Here is a 19,470-nt window from a genome sequence, read left to right as displayed (position 1 = left end):
ACACTGTAGCAGATGCTGTCAGTTCTCTGCACGTGTTGCCTAAGACTTTCAGTGTGTTCCAGCTAGTATTCAGGCGACTATTCCTGCTTCTGTGGCTAGGACTTCTTACCCCAAAACTTCAAGAACCAGATGAAAGTCCTGAGAACTTAACACCGCAGAGTAGCCTCAATTGAAGACTAGCAAGAGTTGGTATATAAATATCCCTATCTCCCTGTCACTTACGAGTGACCCTTCTAAGGCACGTGTTTTCTGGTTGTTTTTGCTTTAAATCATTTCCCACGTCTCTGTGGAATAAACTTTCAGTAGCCCACTCTGGTAGCTTTTTCGTTTCCTTCCATTTTCTGTAATAAACTCACTCCTTCTTTGCCGTGTTCCCTGCTCTTTCTAAATAAACTACTTTCAATCTAATCTTCATCTTAGAGTGTGTTTCTTGTTAAAACCAAACTAAGACATATAAATAAAAATTATATTCCAAAGGTGACAAGGACAAAATAAGCCATATTGGCAGGAAGAAAACTTTTGTGAAAAAAAGCTGCTTCATGGATACTCCTAGAGTGGGCAGTGGCTGATGTATAAAACAGCATCTTTGATGATATTGATCAGGCAATGTCTCTGTCTCCTATGATCATGATGACTTCTCACTATAAGAAGAATTTGAGGAAGAGAAAAGAACAGTTAGTCCAGCTGCAGAAAGCAGAAATCTTTATTCTGGATTCTCTATAAACTAGTATTAGGATTATTCTATCTTTGCTCACTTGAGTACCATTCCATTTTCAGCCCATTCCTCATCTACTTTTATCACTTTGGTTTTACCCATTTGAAAGCTGCTGTTCATTAGCTATTTGTTACAGTTTTGGCTGACATACTGCTCACTTTCAAATCTCTCCACACATCTGGTGTCACATGTTTTCCCTGCAAATTTACCTTCCAGAAGAAAAGTTGTCATGCATGATCCCTACGTAGATAAGCAGCCTTTCCTTTGTTTTCTCCTGGGGAAAGAAAAAGGAAAAGATGATGTGCTGACACATCGAATATTTAAGCCAAACACTTCATTGATGTCCTCTAAATTTTTTGTCAGGAGTCTGATGGGCAGTGGTAGTCCATTGTATGTTGCTGGTCTTGGACACAAGTAGTTGTCATGTCTCCTAAGCATCTGCCATACAATTCTAGCAAGTAACTCTGCTTGGCTTTTTTAATACCCCTGTTTCTTTTGTCGCCCTCTAATACAACAAAAGGCAAAAAACAAGATTCCAGGAAAGCAAGAGTTAACAAAGAATTGATTGAAGTGAGAGATTCGGGCCATGCTTAGATAACTGAAAAATAAGCAGATTGTGCCATAGTTGGTCTAGTTATTTTAGCTTCTTTGACAGCTTGTTCAGAGTACTGTAGTCGAGCTGTGATTAATTGTTTGGCTATCACTTGTTAATATGGCAAGGTAAAAAAAGGAAAAAAACAAAAAAAAAAACTATGCTGCTGAAGATTGGACATGCCCTATAGACAACAAAAAAACTTCAAAGTGAAATATATTGGTGAATAATTAAGTGGTGACTGATCAGTGCAAACCACCAGTATGGAAAATTCAGCATTCCTCAATGCCTGCCACCCTCCCTACTCTCCCTTCCCCAGCTCTCCCTTCTCCCTTCTCCTTTTCACACATCTGAATATGTGCTATCCTCGGTAGGTACCAAAGCTGTCAGTTTGTTTATATATGGTAAACATTATAGCTAAATGTTAATGGAGAAACAACACTTGCCTCTGTCTAAATTAGGTAAAGCAGTATCACTCTGGATCTTAGAAAACAGATTAAAAGAATATAGGTCCCTGGGGGTGGAGGTCAGCACAAAGTTGGAGAGTAGGAGGACTATTATAGGGGATTTTATTAATAATAAACATTTGCTGAAAACTCATTTAGTGCTAAACTCACTATTCAACCCCCTTTATGCTATTCCATGTTTAATCCTGACAATAATTTTGAGTTAAGAACTACAGTGGTCCCTGCTTAACAAATGAGGGAATTGAGGCAGAGAGATTAGTTGCCTGAGAGTAAATGGTAGAGTTGGAATTTTTACTCAGACTGATTCCAGAACCAACAGTCTCAAAGGAACCCAAATACTCAGGGAGCCAGGTGAATGTAAGTGATGGATAGCTCATTGCAAAATGAAAGAAAAAATAAATGAGAGAAGAGCATGAAGAATCTAGAAATCTTCAGCAGCTGGGTATGAGAAGAGAAAGATGTTAGGTTCCAGCACTTCCAGAAATTCCAATAATACCAAAGAAGAGATTTCCCAGGAACCCAAGGACATTGACTATTGGATCAGAAATGGCTTGGATCTAGGCATCAAAGTCAGATATTCAAGAAAACATTATTATCAACTAAGTAAAAAAATAATGTCTGTACAAACTTGTTTAGTGCTGCATGAATAGATTTCCTAGATGTCATTAGCAACTTAAGAATAGTTCCTTCATTGAGACCAGGTGTGTTGCCTTCCTCAACACTTGTTTCTGAGTTGTAGACTCACTTCTAGGAGGGTAAGAAAACTGAGGAGCCTGGCTAGCCAACCAGACTGTGCTTACACAATATGGGCAGCAAGTCAATTACTTTTTACCAGGTTTTATATTAAATGTACTTCAAAGATTGTTTTCGATATCAACTTTAATTTGCCCATGTTGGTAAGAAAAGAATAATAACAATAACAAAATGTTATTTTGCTACATAATCCAGGTACTGTAGAAGTGGTGAGGAAGAACAGGGATAATAACATTTTTAAATGGAGTAATACTGAATATTGAGCAGAGACCATTATCATAAGTTAATGGACAGGGGTAAAATAGGTTAATTTGTATCTTGTAACTTTTACAGATGCTTTATATGAAAAAGAAAAGTTCAAGAAATCCTACAGGTTCTTTTCTTCTCTTAGTTATTTTCATTGTATATTTACAGATAAAAGTTCTGAAAACTACTTCAGTAAAGAAATCCTACTAATCTTGTTTAACTTTCTGTTTCCCAAACTTAATTCAACCATAGAATCTATTTTTTTTTTTGAGAATGCCTCTTAATATCTAACTGGTGAATCTTAGATACAATTTTGTGAAAAATTTCTATGGTTTAATCACTTCATTTTAGATAGGAAGAAATTAAGAGGTAATTCATATAGATATGGATATAGATATAAACATTTATTGAGTCCTCACCATATGGCAAGCAAGTATTCTAGGTCTTTGGTAATGACAAAAATCCCTGCCCTTATAAAGTCTGATGTTGCCTGTGACAAGTTGTCTTCTCTAGAAACAGAACAGTCTCATTGATAAGAGACTTCAACTGGTGAGTTTCAGAGCATTCCTAAGAATCAAACTGATATTTCAAAGAGATTAAAAACTGAAGGGAACATATAATATCCTTTCAAATCTGGGACTTCAGATTTAATGAAGGCTCTATCAGGATGAGATATGATTCAGATATTGAGTTACATTTATATAATCCAATATAGCCTTATAAATCAGTCACATTTAATAAATATTTATATTGTTTTAACTGTCATTTTGTGTGTTTCAGGGTTCTCAACTCTAGTTCAATATTTAATAGATATGATTTTCATTTCTAAAGTAATTTGTACAGTTTTATTTTATTTTTACAATTAAAATTTACTTTGCCTATTTCTGTAAGATTTAAAGATTATGTTTTGATTCCTAATTTTGAAATATTAATTCCTACATTTTCACAATTAAATCATAAGTAAGTGACATACTTCTCTCCACCTACCCCCCAACACAGTCTAGATACCCAGATATGTGAAGGAACCAGCTTAAACACTTTCCACTTAACTTGCTAACACCATGCACCCTGCCCCCACGTTCTCCTGCAGATCTGCCCCATCCAACCTGCCTACTCAGCAGGAGTTCCTCCACAGTGGCTCCTGACATATTTCATTCTACAAGCACCCCAGACAATGACCTGTGCCATTTCCTGTCCTAGAGAGAGGGGAAGATAACCACATACACCAGTTTGACTACAGCCCCAGCAGTAGGCTGAGGGCAGACATTTGCTCTTAATTGCTAGCCCATCCATGGACAAAAATCTCACAGAGAATAGCACAAGTAGAGAGCCCTTACCTCATGGTCACTGCAACCCCAACAGGTGGACTGGGGGCAGACATCTGGTCTGACTGCAGGTCCTGTCCACCAACAAAAGCCTCTCAAGGGACAATGCAGGGAGAGTGCCCTGCAGTTTGCTGTGACTGCAACACCAGCAAATGGGTGGAGGGCAGGCATCTGGTCTGATGTAACTAAAAGCTCAAGGCAGCCTCAGAATGGCCCCTTCATGGCACAGGAACTAAAACCTGTCCATATCAGGCAAAGTGGGCCATGGCAGCTTACTGGACTAACAGCAAACACAGCTCAGCCACAATAGTAGAGCACACACAACACCTCTGAAGCACCTGGTTCTAGTGAATAGAGAGCATTGCACTATAGGGTACCACAGGACCTCTTCTTCATAAGACTCCTATGTTCAAGATCAGGAGACACAGCTGATTTTCTTGATACATAGAAACAAACACAGAGGTTACAGAAAATGAGGAGATAGAAGAATATGTCCCAAATGAAAGAACAAAGCAAAATCACAGCAAAAGAATTAAATGAAATGGAGATAAGCAACATGCCTATTGGGGATTCAAAGTAATGGTCATAAAGATACTTACGGGACTTGAGAAAAGAGTGGAGAATCTGAGACCTTCAAGAGAGAAAAAATTTTTAAAAGTCAGAGATGAAGAACTTAGTGACTGAAATTAAATGTACACTAGAGGGAATCAGTAGTAAATTAGAAGAAGTAGAAAAATAAATTACCAAGCTGGAAGACAAAGTAATGGAAAGCAACCAAACTGAACAGCAAAAAGAATGACTTAAAAAATGAGAATAGGTTAAGGGAACTCAGCAACACCACCAAGTGTAATAACATTTGTATTATAGGGATTTCAGAGGGAGAAGAGAGAAAAAGGGGGCAGAAATTATATTTGAATAATAGCTGAAAAGTTCCCTTTTCTGATGAAAGAAACAGATACCCAGATCCAAGACATACAAAGAGTCCCCAGCAAAATCAACCAAAGGAAGTCCACACCAAAATACACAATAATTAATATAGCAAAAAAGTAATGATAAAGAGAGAATTTTAAAAACAGCAGGAGAAGACAGTTACATACAAGAGAAACCCTGTAAGGCTATCAGATGGTTTTTCAGCAAAAACTGCAGGCCAGGAGGGAGTGCCACAATGTATTCAAGGTGTTGAAAGGAATAAAACAAAACAGAACAAAACAAACCAACAAACAAAAATAAATAAAAACAAAAAAAAAACTGCACCAAGATCTTATAATTACCATTTCATTCATTCAGGCATTGTTCTAGGTATTGTGGATGCAGTAAACAAAATTCCTTTCTTAAGGAGTTTGTGGAGTTTAAATAAAATATCATGTAGTAAAAAGTGTTATGAATAAAAAAAGTGGAATAAGACTGTATGTGAAGCATATTTCACATATGCTTTTAAGTTACTACATTTAATTGATATTTATGTTTAAAAATAAGATATCCAGGGAAAGACATTTTTATAGATTATATAAATTGAGAACTGAAGAAAGAAGCAAGCCATTCAAGATGCCTAGGAAGAGTTTTCTAGGGAGAGAAAATAGTAGGTAGTAGGTAAAATTGCCTTGAGGCAATAAGTGAAAGATAGTAAGTGGGGGACAGTAAGTGAAAAAAATAGTAACAGGAAATGAGCTCAGAGAAAGGTAGCAGGTGGTCAATAAAGTGGGACTTTGAAATGAGAAACCACTTTTAAAAAGTGGGTAGTTTTAAACAGTGATGAGATCTGACATATCTTGAAAGGATTACTCTAGTTATTGAGTGGAGAATAGTGTCTATGCTAGAGAATATCTTGTGGAAGGAGAAATGCCAGTTGGAATTATTGCAGTAATCCAGATAATAATCCAAATAAGATAAAAGTCTGGGACGAACTGGGACGAACTGTGATGGTTATAAGGTCAGTTTGGGGATATATTTTGAAAGAAAGGAAAAGATCTGTGCGTGGGTTCAATGTAGGTATAAAAGAAAGATATGACTCTAGAATGACTCCATGATTTTTGACATAAGCAAGTAGAAGAATGGGTATGTTGAAACTGTGATGGGAGAAACTAGGTAAAGAGCAGGTTTAGTGGTGGGGTCCACTAGGTAGCATTTAAAGCCTAAAGACTACATGAAATTACTTGAAGATTAAGAAAGTTAAAAAAGAGAAGTAGTGCAATGCTAGGTCCTAGGTCATGTCGAATGATGAAACAATTAGAATGAACAATTAGATACATGAAACACTTAGAGCTATAACAAAAACAGTTAACACTAGAGAAAAAAATATAAATTTTACATTTTAAGAACCAAGATACAATCCATACAGTGATATAATTTTCCCCCAAGGAACGGCTTTGGGATTACCTTTTGAGGTCTGATCCAGCCAATTAGGCTGTAACTCTATTTCCTTGAAATTTCTACCTATACAGGGTCCTTCTAATATTTCCCCTGCATCCTGAGTCCTAAGAATTGTTAAGAATTAAAATATCATCTCTTCTTAATAAGTCAAGCAGAGAAAGACAATTATCATATGATTTCTCTCATCTATGGAACATAAGAACTAGGATGATCGGTAGGGGGAGAAAGGGATAAAGAAAAGGGGGGTAATCAGAAGGGGGAATGAAACACGAGAGACTATGGACTATGAGAAACAAACTGAAGACTTCAGAGGGGAGGGGGGTGGGGGAATGGGATAGTCTGGTGATGGGTAGTAAGGAGGGCACGTATTGCATGGTGCACTGGGTGTTATACGCAACTAATGAAGCATCGAACTTTACATCGCAATCCGGGGATGTACTGTATGGTGATTAACATAATATAATTTAAAAAAATCATTAAAAAAATAAAAAATAAAAAAATAAAATAAAATAAAAATAAAATATCATCTCTTCTTGAGATATTGAAGCTATATAGAACCCTGGATCCAAAATCAGTTATGAGGTAGGCCTTAGTGCAGCCTATTGATCATGTGAAGTTTGAGGATCACAGCTCTTGATTGTTCAGCTCCTAAGGAACTAAGAGTCTTGATTGCTGTCAGAGTCAAGCAACCCCAGGCTCCACCATATCTTCTTCATAAGGCAGTATATGCCTTCCTTCATATACCCAAAAGGGAGAAACATGTCTCTCTGACTTTTCTCCTCTCCTCCTACAGGATGGGAGACACTATGAAAATCACATCTAGCCCAAAGTATTAATTCTAACCAGATGCTGGCTTTACTAAGAAAGAACATGAAAAAAAACAAGCTGTCAGAATTGAGTTGAACATAAGGAAGAGTGCTTGACAACAAGGGTTGTTACCCTGCTGAAATACATTATCATTTTCTAAAAATGTTAAACATTTGAAGAGGTTGTAGGCCTCCATTTTTCTTTCCACAGGACTTTCAAAATCACAAAGTATTTCTAGTCTAGAAATGTTTTAGGTGTTATTTGGATTGAAGGGCAGTGGCCATTCTAAATTAATATCCTCCAAGGTCTCATCTAGTACATGATTTTATTATTTTGTTTCCTTGGGCAGTTTAACCTCATTTACCTTTGATGTGGCAGAAGCTTTTTCCCTCTTTCATCGTTTTTTCCAGATGACTGTGCAACCATTAGAGAGATGCATGGTATAAAGAATAGGAAGGGGAAAAAAAACAGCAAAGAAAGTCCACAAGGGAATAAACCAAGTTAAACAAATAGATTTTGTTTCATGTTAGAAAATCAAACTACTATCTCTTTATCATGGTAGGTGAGGAGGCTAAGGATTTCTGTGGGAAATTACCTGTCCCTGGTCTTCTAAATCTAGATACAATTAGTTATGGTTTTGTCTGTTTGTTTGTTTGTTACAATATAAAAGGAAAATAAAATTACAAATGCTAAGGTACTTAGGACCCAAAGTATGCAAATATTACAGATTAAAACCTTGGAAATAGAATGCAGAATAACTCACAGTGCGTCACTGATGAGATAACAGTGCTGGTTTATGATTATGAATCATAAAAGCATGACTAGTCAAAGAAAGTTCAATATTATGGAGAAAGTATTTCATTACTTGAGACAAATGGAAATGGCTAAACAAGGATTGTCTTCCAGGATTTCAGATACTCTGAACCCAACTCAAATTTGTGAAATTTAGTTTTAAAAGAAACATTTACTAAGTTAGCAGACTGCCACTGTTGCTCACACTCGTTGTATGTGGCTTTGTTAAAAATAAGAGGTATTCTAACCCTGTGGTTTTCTCCTTTTCTTTTAAAGAAGATTCTATTTGCCTGACCCTCTAACGTTTTTTTCTGCCTCATTACTTAATGCATCCAAGCTTCTCTAAGAGCTTACAAATAACAAATGTTTACTATGTTTGTTGCACCTCATTCCAATTTTAGTTTTCATTCAGTTTTCTTGGTGTATCATCCTACTCTTCAATTGTCCAGGCCACCACCTCAGAATTTGCAAAATTTGCCAAGGGATTCTGTGCTTGTCCTACAATTAATCATTGACATTAACTGACACAAGGAAATAGGCATTATCTTCTCTGTGTACACATAGCATAGTCAGAGAGTATTCTAGACATACAGTGGAGGTGTTTAAATTATAAGTTATAGATTAGCTTTCTAGATCCATCTAGCCACTCCTGCCTGGATAGATGGATCCACTCTTTCCACTCTATCCACTCTTTCTAGATTGATCTATCCACTCTTGCATAAGTCCTGAACTACAAAATTTGAAGCAGCAGAGTCTCTTGGAAACACAGAAAAGTCATCACAGAGAAGCTGCTCTTTGTGCAACATCATGGGTAGTAGAGGTCTATTACCCAAGATACTTCATAGTCTCTTTTACCTGCCCTGTTTTCCATCTATCTTCTTCCTTTATTTTGTTTCTTTCTTTCTCTTTCTTTCTATGATATATTTATATACCTAGGTATAATCTATCTATCCTGTGTAGAGTGCATTAGGTAAGTAAGTCTGGGAACCCAACAAATTTGGCATTATCTTTGGTACAGGATCTGCAAAGTTAAGGCAGTTGAATTCCTGGAGATTCTCCCAAAGAGCCTTGTGTCTTTGAGTGTGTGTGTGTGTGTGTGTGTGTGTGTGTGTGTGTGAGAGAGAGNTGTGAGTGAGAGAGAGAGAGAGAGAGAAGAGAAGAGAAGAGAAGAGAAGAGAAGAGAAGAGAAGAGAAGAGAAGAGAAGAAAGCAAGAGAAGAGGTGAATGAGAGCTGAGAGATTACTTTAGCTTTTCTTCAGCATTTTTACTTCATGTGAGGCCTCAGGGATTTCAATATCAAAGGTATTTCACATAACTCTGAGGTGTAGGCCTCCCTAGAAATCAAGAGGCTTCATCTCACAGATAAAGAATTCAGGGCCTGGACAGTTCAGGTGATAGTACCCATTAATAGCCGAGCTTGCATCTTACACACACACTCCCTGATCTTTCAATCAATCACAATCCTTTCCTCCACCCTAGCTTAAATCTAAAAAGTTCTTCCTTTATTAAGAGAAACATAAATCAAATATGAATGACTATAAAGTGCAGAAATATTAAAAGGGAGGAAAGATGAAGGGCAAGTACAAGTACAATTTAAAAGTTACCAAGTTTTCCTTATTTTTTTCCATCTTTAACATTTTTAACTCTTTTATGAAGTAAAGCAAGTTAAAAAAAAGCACATTTGGTATGGTTAGTGAGTCAGTTGAACCTATTTATCAACAGTTATAGGATATACTGCCTATCACAGTAGAATATTTTCAAAACGTTTTCAAAGTCCTTTAAAAACTAGTTGAGAAAGTCACCTAATACGCTAAGGTTAATGCAGTAGTACCTATAATTTCATGGCTACCATCAGTGTGTAGGCCTTAGAATAACAACAGGAGGATATGATAGTTTTTCCTCAGGACTGAATAAATGGTGTTTACATTAACTTGTACCAAAGTTTTCTGATCCTAAGGAAACAACTGTCACCATTTTTTCATCCACATATGTCACTTTATAGCCAAGGTTAAAATGCCTTCTGAGGTGCCCACCAGAGTATCTGACATTTAGCCACTCTTAGGGTCATGACTGTGGAATGACTGTTTTTTATAAAATAATGAGAATCTTTTTCCCTAGTTCCCAAACTATATTAGCATGGGAACCTCTGAAGGGCCATGTCCAAGTGTGCTCATGATTCCTTATGGGCCTATGGAGCAAGTTCTTTCACGTAGAATCAAGCAGACATTCAGTCTCAATATTCCCGGGTTACTGGGAGGTACTTGAGGCACATGTGGGCCCATCCCCTGTACGTAAAAGAAAATAAACTTTGATGAAGGTAGTTGTAGAAAAAAGACCTCTAGACAAGGTGCCTTAGTTTCCTTTACTAAGGACACTTCCAACCTTTAGTTCTAGGATATGTGGATTGTGTAATTCCACTAAAGATAGCAGCCTCTCCTTCCACCAATTTTGAAGTTTTAAATTTGAAACTTTCCTATTTTTCAAAAACTAGTTAACACAACAATCTGTTATTATTTATAATCTCACTGTCTTGGCCTTGTACAGTATCTGATGGATAGGAAATCCTATTATGTCAAAAATGAATACATTTTAGTTTACAATTTTGTTGTCTTATAAACTATTTTTTTAACTTTGATTCCAGTATAGTTAACATATAGTGTTAAATTAGTTTCAGGTGTACAATATGGTGACCCAGTAATTCTATACATTACTCAGTGCTCATCATGGTAAGTGCGCTCTTAATCCCTTTCACCTAGTTCACCCATCCCCCACCCACCTCCCCTCTGGTAACCACCTATTCTCTACAGTTAGGAGTCTGTTATTTGGTCTTTTTTTTTCCCCCCTTTGTTCATTTATTTTGTTTCTTAAATTCTACATATGGGTGAAATCATATGGTGTTTATCTTTCTCTATTTGACTTATTTCACTTAGCATTATTCTCTAGACACATCCATGCTGATGCAAATGGCAAGATTTCACTGTTTTATAGCTGAATGATATTCCAGTGTGCATATGTGTTTGTGTGTGTGTGGTGTGTGTGTATCTACCACGTCTTCTTTATCCATTCATCTATTGATGGACACTTAGCTGCTTCCTAATTTGGCTGTTGTAAATAATGCTGCAATAAACATAGGGGTGCATTATAACCTTTCAAATTAGTGTTTTCATATTATTTTGGTAAATACCTAGTAATGCAATTACTAAATCATATGGTAATTCTGTTTTTAATTTTCTGAGGAACTGGTGACTGTACCAGTTTGCATTCCCGCCAACAGTGCGTGCAGGTTCCTTTCTCTCCACATCCTTGCCAACACTTGTTGTTTACTATAAATTAATTTTATCATCAATTCCCAAAGAGTGAAACTCAGCAAAAAGTTCAAATATCTTTAGGAAATAGTATTCATGATTGCCTTCCTTGCCAAGTTTTTTAAAGTTACTGAACAATTTCATGACCATAGGTCACTTAAAGTGCTTTCTTTCAGGGGAGCTGTAAAACCAAATACCATAACACATTTCTTTATGTAAAATAAGTGTGTCTGAACTAAATCATTTATTCATTGTGCTAAAAAGTAGAGGATTCATTTTCTTGGTTCAATTTTTAAACAAAAATGAGATAATGCGTGACATTGTTATTAAAATCTCATCCACTATTATTTGCTTTAGACAGGGGAAGGAATACCACAGCCCATGGGCCAAATCCAGCCCACCACCTGTTTTTGTAAATAAAGTTTAATAGAAATACAGCTTTGTGCATCCATTTATATATTGTACATGGTTAATTGTGCACTGCCACAGCAGAGCAGAGTAGTTGGGATAGAGATTTTATGTCCTGCAAAGTCAAAAATATTTACTTTCTGAACTTTTACAAAAAAAGTTTTCCCAGCATTGTCCCAAGTGGTGATTCGATGGGAAGATAGCTTCTATAATTCTCCTAGTAGTTTCTGGTTACATATCCTGGTAAAAAAATGTGATTCTTGATATTTCAAAGCCAAGGGATCTGAAGTCCTAACCAAAGTGTGAAAGGCCATGATATATGTGGAGAAGTATTCTCTCTTGAATCCAACATTATTATGCAGAGTCAGTGTGCCCATCTTTAAAAAAAGATTTAATATGAATTTTATCTTCATTTCCATGAGGTTATGTCATTTGCTTGTAGTTGTTTTTTCCACCACCCTTTCTGTTCCTGCCATAGTACTTATACTAGTTATCTATGGTCTATGTGAGAGACAGAATGTGTCCATAAGATGAAAAACATTTTTTTCTTAACTAATTTTAACGCATCGGTTTCTTTGCTTTCCCTGAAAACTATCCCTACTTTTAATCCATAGCAGGACACTTTAACAGGACATCATACGGAGATTTCATTGTTATTACTATGTGTTATCTTCTACTTTACTCTTCAATTCACAGTCACTTTCTTTTTCCATGTCACACATGGTCTTCCCCAATACAGTAGTGTTTATCCTTTGCATAGTTAATTCCATTTGAGTAGAAGAGATAAAACATAGCAGTCCTGGTCATGAGCAAATTGTCTTGCAGTTCTCCTAGACTTCAGGGGAAAAAAAATTATCTTAATTGTCTCTAGAGCTTTGACTTTTATTAATTATTTTAAACAAACCTTTTCTATTGAAAAGAGACCCAGAAACAAAGTACAATATTGGTCATTTCAATAATATTAATCATTGTAAGTATCAAGCCAGTTCCAACTGGACCTGTCATTGGATAATCAGACACTAATGATAAGCTAAGGGATGATGTAGGTAAATAGGGAACAATCACCTATGTTAAAGAAATCTTGGTCAGTCTGATACATGGTCAGAGAGGTATCAAAATCTATAGCAGTGATTAGGGAGACACACTTACAAATACCCCAAATAGAGTATGATAAGCTTCTTGAGGAAATGAAGCTAATATATCAATCCCTTCTGATTCTCTTAATAGTAAACTAAGTTTCCTTACTAAAAATGCAGTAAATGCTAAGAGTTGACTGATGAAAATCCTGTAGGACATTAAGTCTTTCTCAGTAGATGAACAACAAAAATTAAAAATGTTATTTCAAGTCCTTCATAAGTATTGTTGAACACTCACTCATTCCTTTTTCCAGCACTGAGAGTACCTTGCCTGTTTAATTTTAAGAAAAAGTAAATGGCCATTGATTTTTCTAATCTCTAATGATGCAAACTTAGAGAAATTGAACAATTTTAAATGCACCTTCTTATAGAAATGTATGCCACTTTAGGTAAAAGTCTTTATGAGCAAGAAACATAACAAAGGATGAGAATATGAAATATATTTAAAATCACAATAAACGTCTACTAAAGAATAGAAAGATAAAGTTCCATTTAGCCGCCAGTCTAACCTATTACATTGCACTGTCACATAAGTCATATAGTGTACATTTCATGGACAAAGTTAGATCATTAGAGCAACATGAGAAATAGATGGCATGTTTGTCTACAACAGTTTTAGTCACTCTGTAGAAAGATTCATTTTAACCTCTGCTTACATAGTTCTTACTACAATAGAGAAATGAACACAGATTTGCATTTTCTGGAGAATCACCCACTCAATTCAATTCCAACTTTCAATTAAATTCTTAGTAACTATCAGATGTCAAACACCGTATCTTAGGCACAATTGGAAATTACAAAAATCCATTCATTCATTCAATATATGTCTTTTAAGTATCTCTCATGTAATTTGCCAGGGTCAAATATGAGAAATGAAAGTCACAACTCTCCAGTAACTTGTAAACCAAGTAGAGGAAATAAAACAAATGCACTAAAAATTGTGGTACAAGGCAACATGTGACAAACATTATTCAAATACTATAATCAGAAAAATTGCCAAAAAAACCTGAAAGAAATCATTTCTAGCTGTAGGGATGAGAGACAGTCCTGAAGAAGATGGCACTTAAACTGTACTTTAAAGAACGTGTAAAAATTTAACAAATATAGATGTGAGGAATAGAAACTGGCATCCCAGGCAAAGGGAATGGCATAAGCAAGGACATGAACTTAGGAAATGTGAATGTGTATTAATGGAATCAAGTGTATTAAGATAATGTGGCAAAGGTGAAAGGGTATTAATAAATCAGTCCGTATGTTTGCAAAGGGTACAGGTGAAGTAAGAAATAAACAAGAAAAATGTAAGTTAGGGTCAGATTACAGAGGACCTTGAACGGCAGGTTTAGGTGTTTGGTCTTCCAGAGGCAATGGAAGCATTTTAAGCAAGGAATTTAACTTCATACATTAATTTGGCAACACTTGTTAGGAGAGAAAGTAAGGGGGAAAGAGATGCCATTCAGGGGCTGGCTGCTATGTTAACAGAGTAGTGAAGAACAGAGCTTATAATATCAAGCCAACACAGTGGATAGACTGTTAAGAGAAAGATACTCAAAAAAGAAGTTGGTTCAAGTAAGTGAATCTAAAAGCCCTCATTTTATCCATTTTATATTCACTTAAATGTGCTGACAGTGTGAGGAGAGGTAGAGAAAATGTGTTAAGAGAGCTCATGAGATAAAGAATTTATCCAAGGATGACAGGGAATTTTTGGTTGGCTACAAAATGTTTTGCAAAGGAGAAATCATCATTTTTCTAAATTTTAAAATGGGTTTTGATATAATATTTGTTGAATTCACTATTATATATATGCACATATACATTATCATATACATATACATTTAAATATATATGTTTATTATACAACACACATATAATTTGGGACTCTTAATAAATTTGCCTGTACTACTAAAATTTTTAAGTTAAGTTAGTGTTATTTTAGGGTGCTATAACAAAATATTACAGAATGATTGGATTATAAACAACAGAAATTATTTCTTACAGTTCTGGATGGTGGAAATTCTACATCAGGGTGCCAGCATGGTTAGAGTCCGGTGAGAGCCCTCTTTTGGGCTGCAGACTGCTGACTTCTCCATGTATCTTCACATGGAAGAAAGAGGACCAGAGAGCTAATGACCTAATTACTTCCCAAAGGCCCCATCTCTTAATGCCATCATATTGGGGGTTAGGATTTTCAACATATGAATTTGAGGGGGACATGAACAGTTAGTCCATGACAGTATTTAAAAAAATGAAGTCCATGTTTTCTGTTACCCACTGTTTTTTGTTAATACTTATTATCTGTTGCCTATTATGGTGACCTGATTCTCAATTTAAGTAAGAGACGATTGAACGTGTATAGATCTCTATTTGTTATAGGTGTTTAGGCTTCATTAAATAGCTTCTAAATCAGCCTTAATTGTTTGCCACACATCAGTTCTTCAGTAAAATGGCACAGTTTTAGCTGAAGTTCGTGAATCACCAACTTTAGTCTTAATGAATCTGTCTTCCTTAGATAATTATCTCTCTTTGTCCCATCTTCTTAAACACCATCAGTTCATTTGCAGCACATTCTAATGCATGGTATAAACAGAACTTGTCAATCTACAGTGCCCAGGTTTAAACTGCAGAAAAATGAGGATTGCTTTTCTTTCCTGGGGCCATGCACTCAGCAATGTCTTACTTCTGCTCCCATACTCTATATCCCAGTGACTCTTCACCCTTTTTTTGGGTGACTTCTATATGTCTTCAGTAAGTTTTGGAAATATTCAGAAAGACCTCCCTTCCTTGGTTCTTTGGATACTCTCTGCCCAGATCAAATTTCCCTTCCCTCCTATAGATTCTGCGATATCTGACTTTTGGGGGCCCAGTGATTCCCTTAAATATCACAAATAGTGTGTGGAAAAGTAAAGTTTTCTCAGCATTTAAGTAAATTTGATTAGGCTTTACTTGAATTGAAAAGTATGTTTAAATTTAAAAAAATGTAAGAGCAATTGTTGGATTTAAAGAACAAAGATTTCAGATCTGAATGATTACCTAAAAATAGACTTAGCTTGGCTTAGGAGGCTGTTGATTTCTCTTATCCCAAATATCGAAGTCTTTAATGTAGAGGAATGCACAGTTGACCAGAACACTCAAATAGCAACTCCAAGGTTTGTTTGGTTTAACAATAAGGATTTTGGGGGTGCCTGGGTGGCTCAGTCGTTAAGCGTCTGCCTTCAGCTCAGGGCATGATCCCGGAGTCCTGGGATCAAAAGGCTCCTCCGCTGGGAGCCTGCTTCTTCCTCTCCTACTCCCCCTGCCTGTGTTCCCTCTCTTGCTGGCTGGCTCTCTCTCGTCAAATAAATAAATAAAATCTTTAAAAACAAAAGAAAACAATAAGGATTTTGGCCTTCAGGATCTCTCATAACCTATGTCAGATTTTTATCTACAGGCAGAGATCCTACAGTTGTTCCTTTCACTCCAGGTTAGGTAGAAGTTTGTACTTCGCATGGCCTTGACCTTAGTGATCTTTATTTCTCTAAAACCAAACTATCTGCTCTTCTATGTTTCTCTATACTTAGAACCCTAACTCATTGTTCTTTTTCCTATTTGATTTACCTAATCACCAGTAGGACTAATCCTACTTTATGGAGTAGCCAGGGGGAATTACCTCTACTTTGTCTGTAAGAGCCCTCTGGCCTGCAAGATACATCAACTTCCTTTCTTGAGGGTAAATCCACCTTACATCACCGTCTTATATTCCCATGCTTCCTTCTGTTATTAAGTTTCTATCCAATGCAAGAATTTGACTCCTACAAACCAAATACTAAGACCATGTGCATAACTAATGTGTGGCACCTGCCCTCGAAGTATTTATAATGCAGTGGGGGAGAATCACTGAGTCAGCAAAGATTCTCTTTAGTGAATCTGCTCTCAATTATCTCTAGTGATGTGACTGTCCAGTGTCCCATAACCATATATGTACAGTATCAAAATTGTTTTACATCTAACCACTAGGTCCTATAGGAATAATGGGAGTCAAAAATGTTCATGTGAAGAAAACTAAGATCATAAAACAGAGGATCCTAGAGTTACTGACCAAACTTTAATAGGCATATATTTTAAAGTAAGTATTAGCCACCTTTGCACAGGGAGAAGAAAAATTTCATGACATGAAATTGAACCAATAGTAAAAAGGCATTTTTATTCCTGATCATTTAAAAATATTGTTCCCTTTCTGCAACAGTCAAAACTTTCACTTATTGCCCATCAGCGTAGTCTTAAAGATATGAAGTTTTATGTCATTTCTAGCCCAGGGGTTGATTGTCTTTTGTCCTATCCTTTCAAGGACTGCTTTTGTTTTAAACTCAATATTATATTTCCATTCCATACATATTCTGAGAGGTCATAGGGCACCAACACCTTTTATGCAAATCAAATAAAAATGTACAGGATGTTTGGTTTTTATTTTCAAAAGTGGATTCACATGTGCTCCTTGCTGCAGTCTGCACATGCAGATGCTTAAAAATAAGTCCAGTTCTTTGGCCTTGGCATCCTAACTCCAGTGGGCATCCTTTTTTCTTTAGAAGGCAGAGGCTGCATTATCTTTCTTCATTATGTTTAACAGTAAGTAACCACAGGGTGGTATTTTCTCAGAACCCAGTATTGCTCCTGCATCTTGGCATCTGTATTTTGAATATTTGGTATGTCTTTAGTTATATTAAGGAAGCAAAACAAAGGTATTTCATTATTGTCCCTTTGGACATCTTACTGAATTTCACAGAAGTTCTTATATGTAGATACTTAAGCACCAACATTTTATTACTATTTAGGATTCATTGAGTAGATTTAAGATTCTGTAGCCAGTCTTCCACCCCCTTCCCTACCCATAATTAATGTTTCTCTATGCTCAAAGTACTTGAAAGGCTTATTTTTAATCCCAACACCTAGAAAATGACTCCTAGATAGTTTACCCACAAAATATAAATAAAGCATGGTGTTCAAGAGCATGGTTTTGGGAGACAGATAGACTGGACTGAAAACTTACCACTGTTCTCTACAAAATATGTGATCTTGGGGAAGCCACTTGACTTCTCTAGTTTCTTCCTTGATAGCACTATCTCACATGTTTATTATTTACATTAACTAAGATGATGATTATTAAAAAAAACACTTAGGGCTTGGTACTTGTTAGGTGCCCAATATGTAATAACTATGCTTATTACTAATCACAGCCAGAATCATAGTCTCAAAACATGGTCCCCACAGCTCTCCTCACTACCTAAAATATATCCTTTATAGCAACTCCCAGTATTAAGACACTGTCTTGAGAAAGGCACTGAATAGTAATACAACATTACCCACTAGTTTGGTTTAATTTGTTATAATAGCTGATTGTACCTCACTTTCAAACATGGCCACAGAATAATGACAAAAGGCCCAAACATTTTGATAAAAAGATGAAGTATATAGAAAATCTAGAACATGGAGTGAGGATGGAAGAGAACAGGACTTGGAGGCAATATACCCATTAAATTCTGGAAACGCAGCAATGCCAGGGTACCTGAAATTCAGATTTACTTTTCTTCCTATTTTCTACTCCATCGACTTCTCCTGAAATCCAAATAGTGTTGCCTAATCCAAAATACTCCCATATGAAACACAGGAGGCAGATGTTTCTAAATTACAGTAAAATTTAATCAGTATTATGTTAACATTAATAGATAATATTATTTTCATTTTATAGATAAGTAAAGTTCAAAGGATTACCTACCAAGTTCCCATAGGCAGTAAAATTTGGATGACATAGGCCCCAAAATGAGAAATAAATACTTAATCTAATTCTGGCTCAGCCAAATACCTGCAATATAACCCAAGGATGCTGAAACAGCCTCAGTAGTTTCTCACTGTGAGAAGTAGATAACATAGTTTTTTTCCTTTGCAGGGTTTTACGAAATCATGCATAGAAAGTACAAGATTGTATGTGGAAACGTGTAACACAGTGCATGACATCTTGTGCTTCTTCACCAACTGCCAGTTTTCATCTAACACTAAATTCCATACCCTTCTTGCTATCCCATGGGAAGACACACCATTACTGCATCATTTGTACTTCTAAGTTGAAAAAAGAGCTGGGCCTCTTAGTTTCTCTCCTAAATCTGGGACTTCCTCCCTTTCTCTGTTTATCCATCTATTCATCCATCTATCCTACTCATTCCTCATCCATTTATTAATTTCCTATTTACAACACTGCATTACATTCTTCTTTCTTCAGCATTTTCTTTTCAGTCAAAATACTTAGGAGTTAAAAAAAAGTGGTTATGAAAAAATAATAAAAAAATTAAAAAGTGGTTTTATATAAAGATTGTTTTCAAAGTCTTGGGCTTCTAATTACTACCAGAATGTTTAGCTGCTACTACACACTCCCTACAGAAAGCTGGCCCTTCTTGAAAATGTTAGAAGAAACAGTCAGCCCACCAATGGATTCTAAAATGCTTTCTACATTTAAGAAATATAATCCAACTAAAGAGGTATAGGTAATAGGGAGGACATGTTAGACTGTAAGAGCAGATACCTAAGTT

Source organism: Ailuropoda melanoleuca, chromosome 1, assembly GCF_002007445.2.
Source record: "Ailuropoda melanoleuca isolate Jingjing chromosome 1, ASM200744v2, whole genome shotgun sequence".
Taxonomy (NCBI): domain Eukaryota; kingdom Metazoa; phylum Chordata; class Mammalia; order Carnivora; family Ursidae; genus Ailuropoda; species Ailuropoda melanoleuca.
This window is presented reverse-complemented; position numbering follows the sequence as displayed.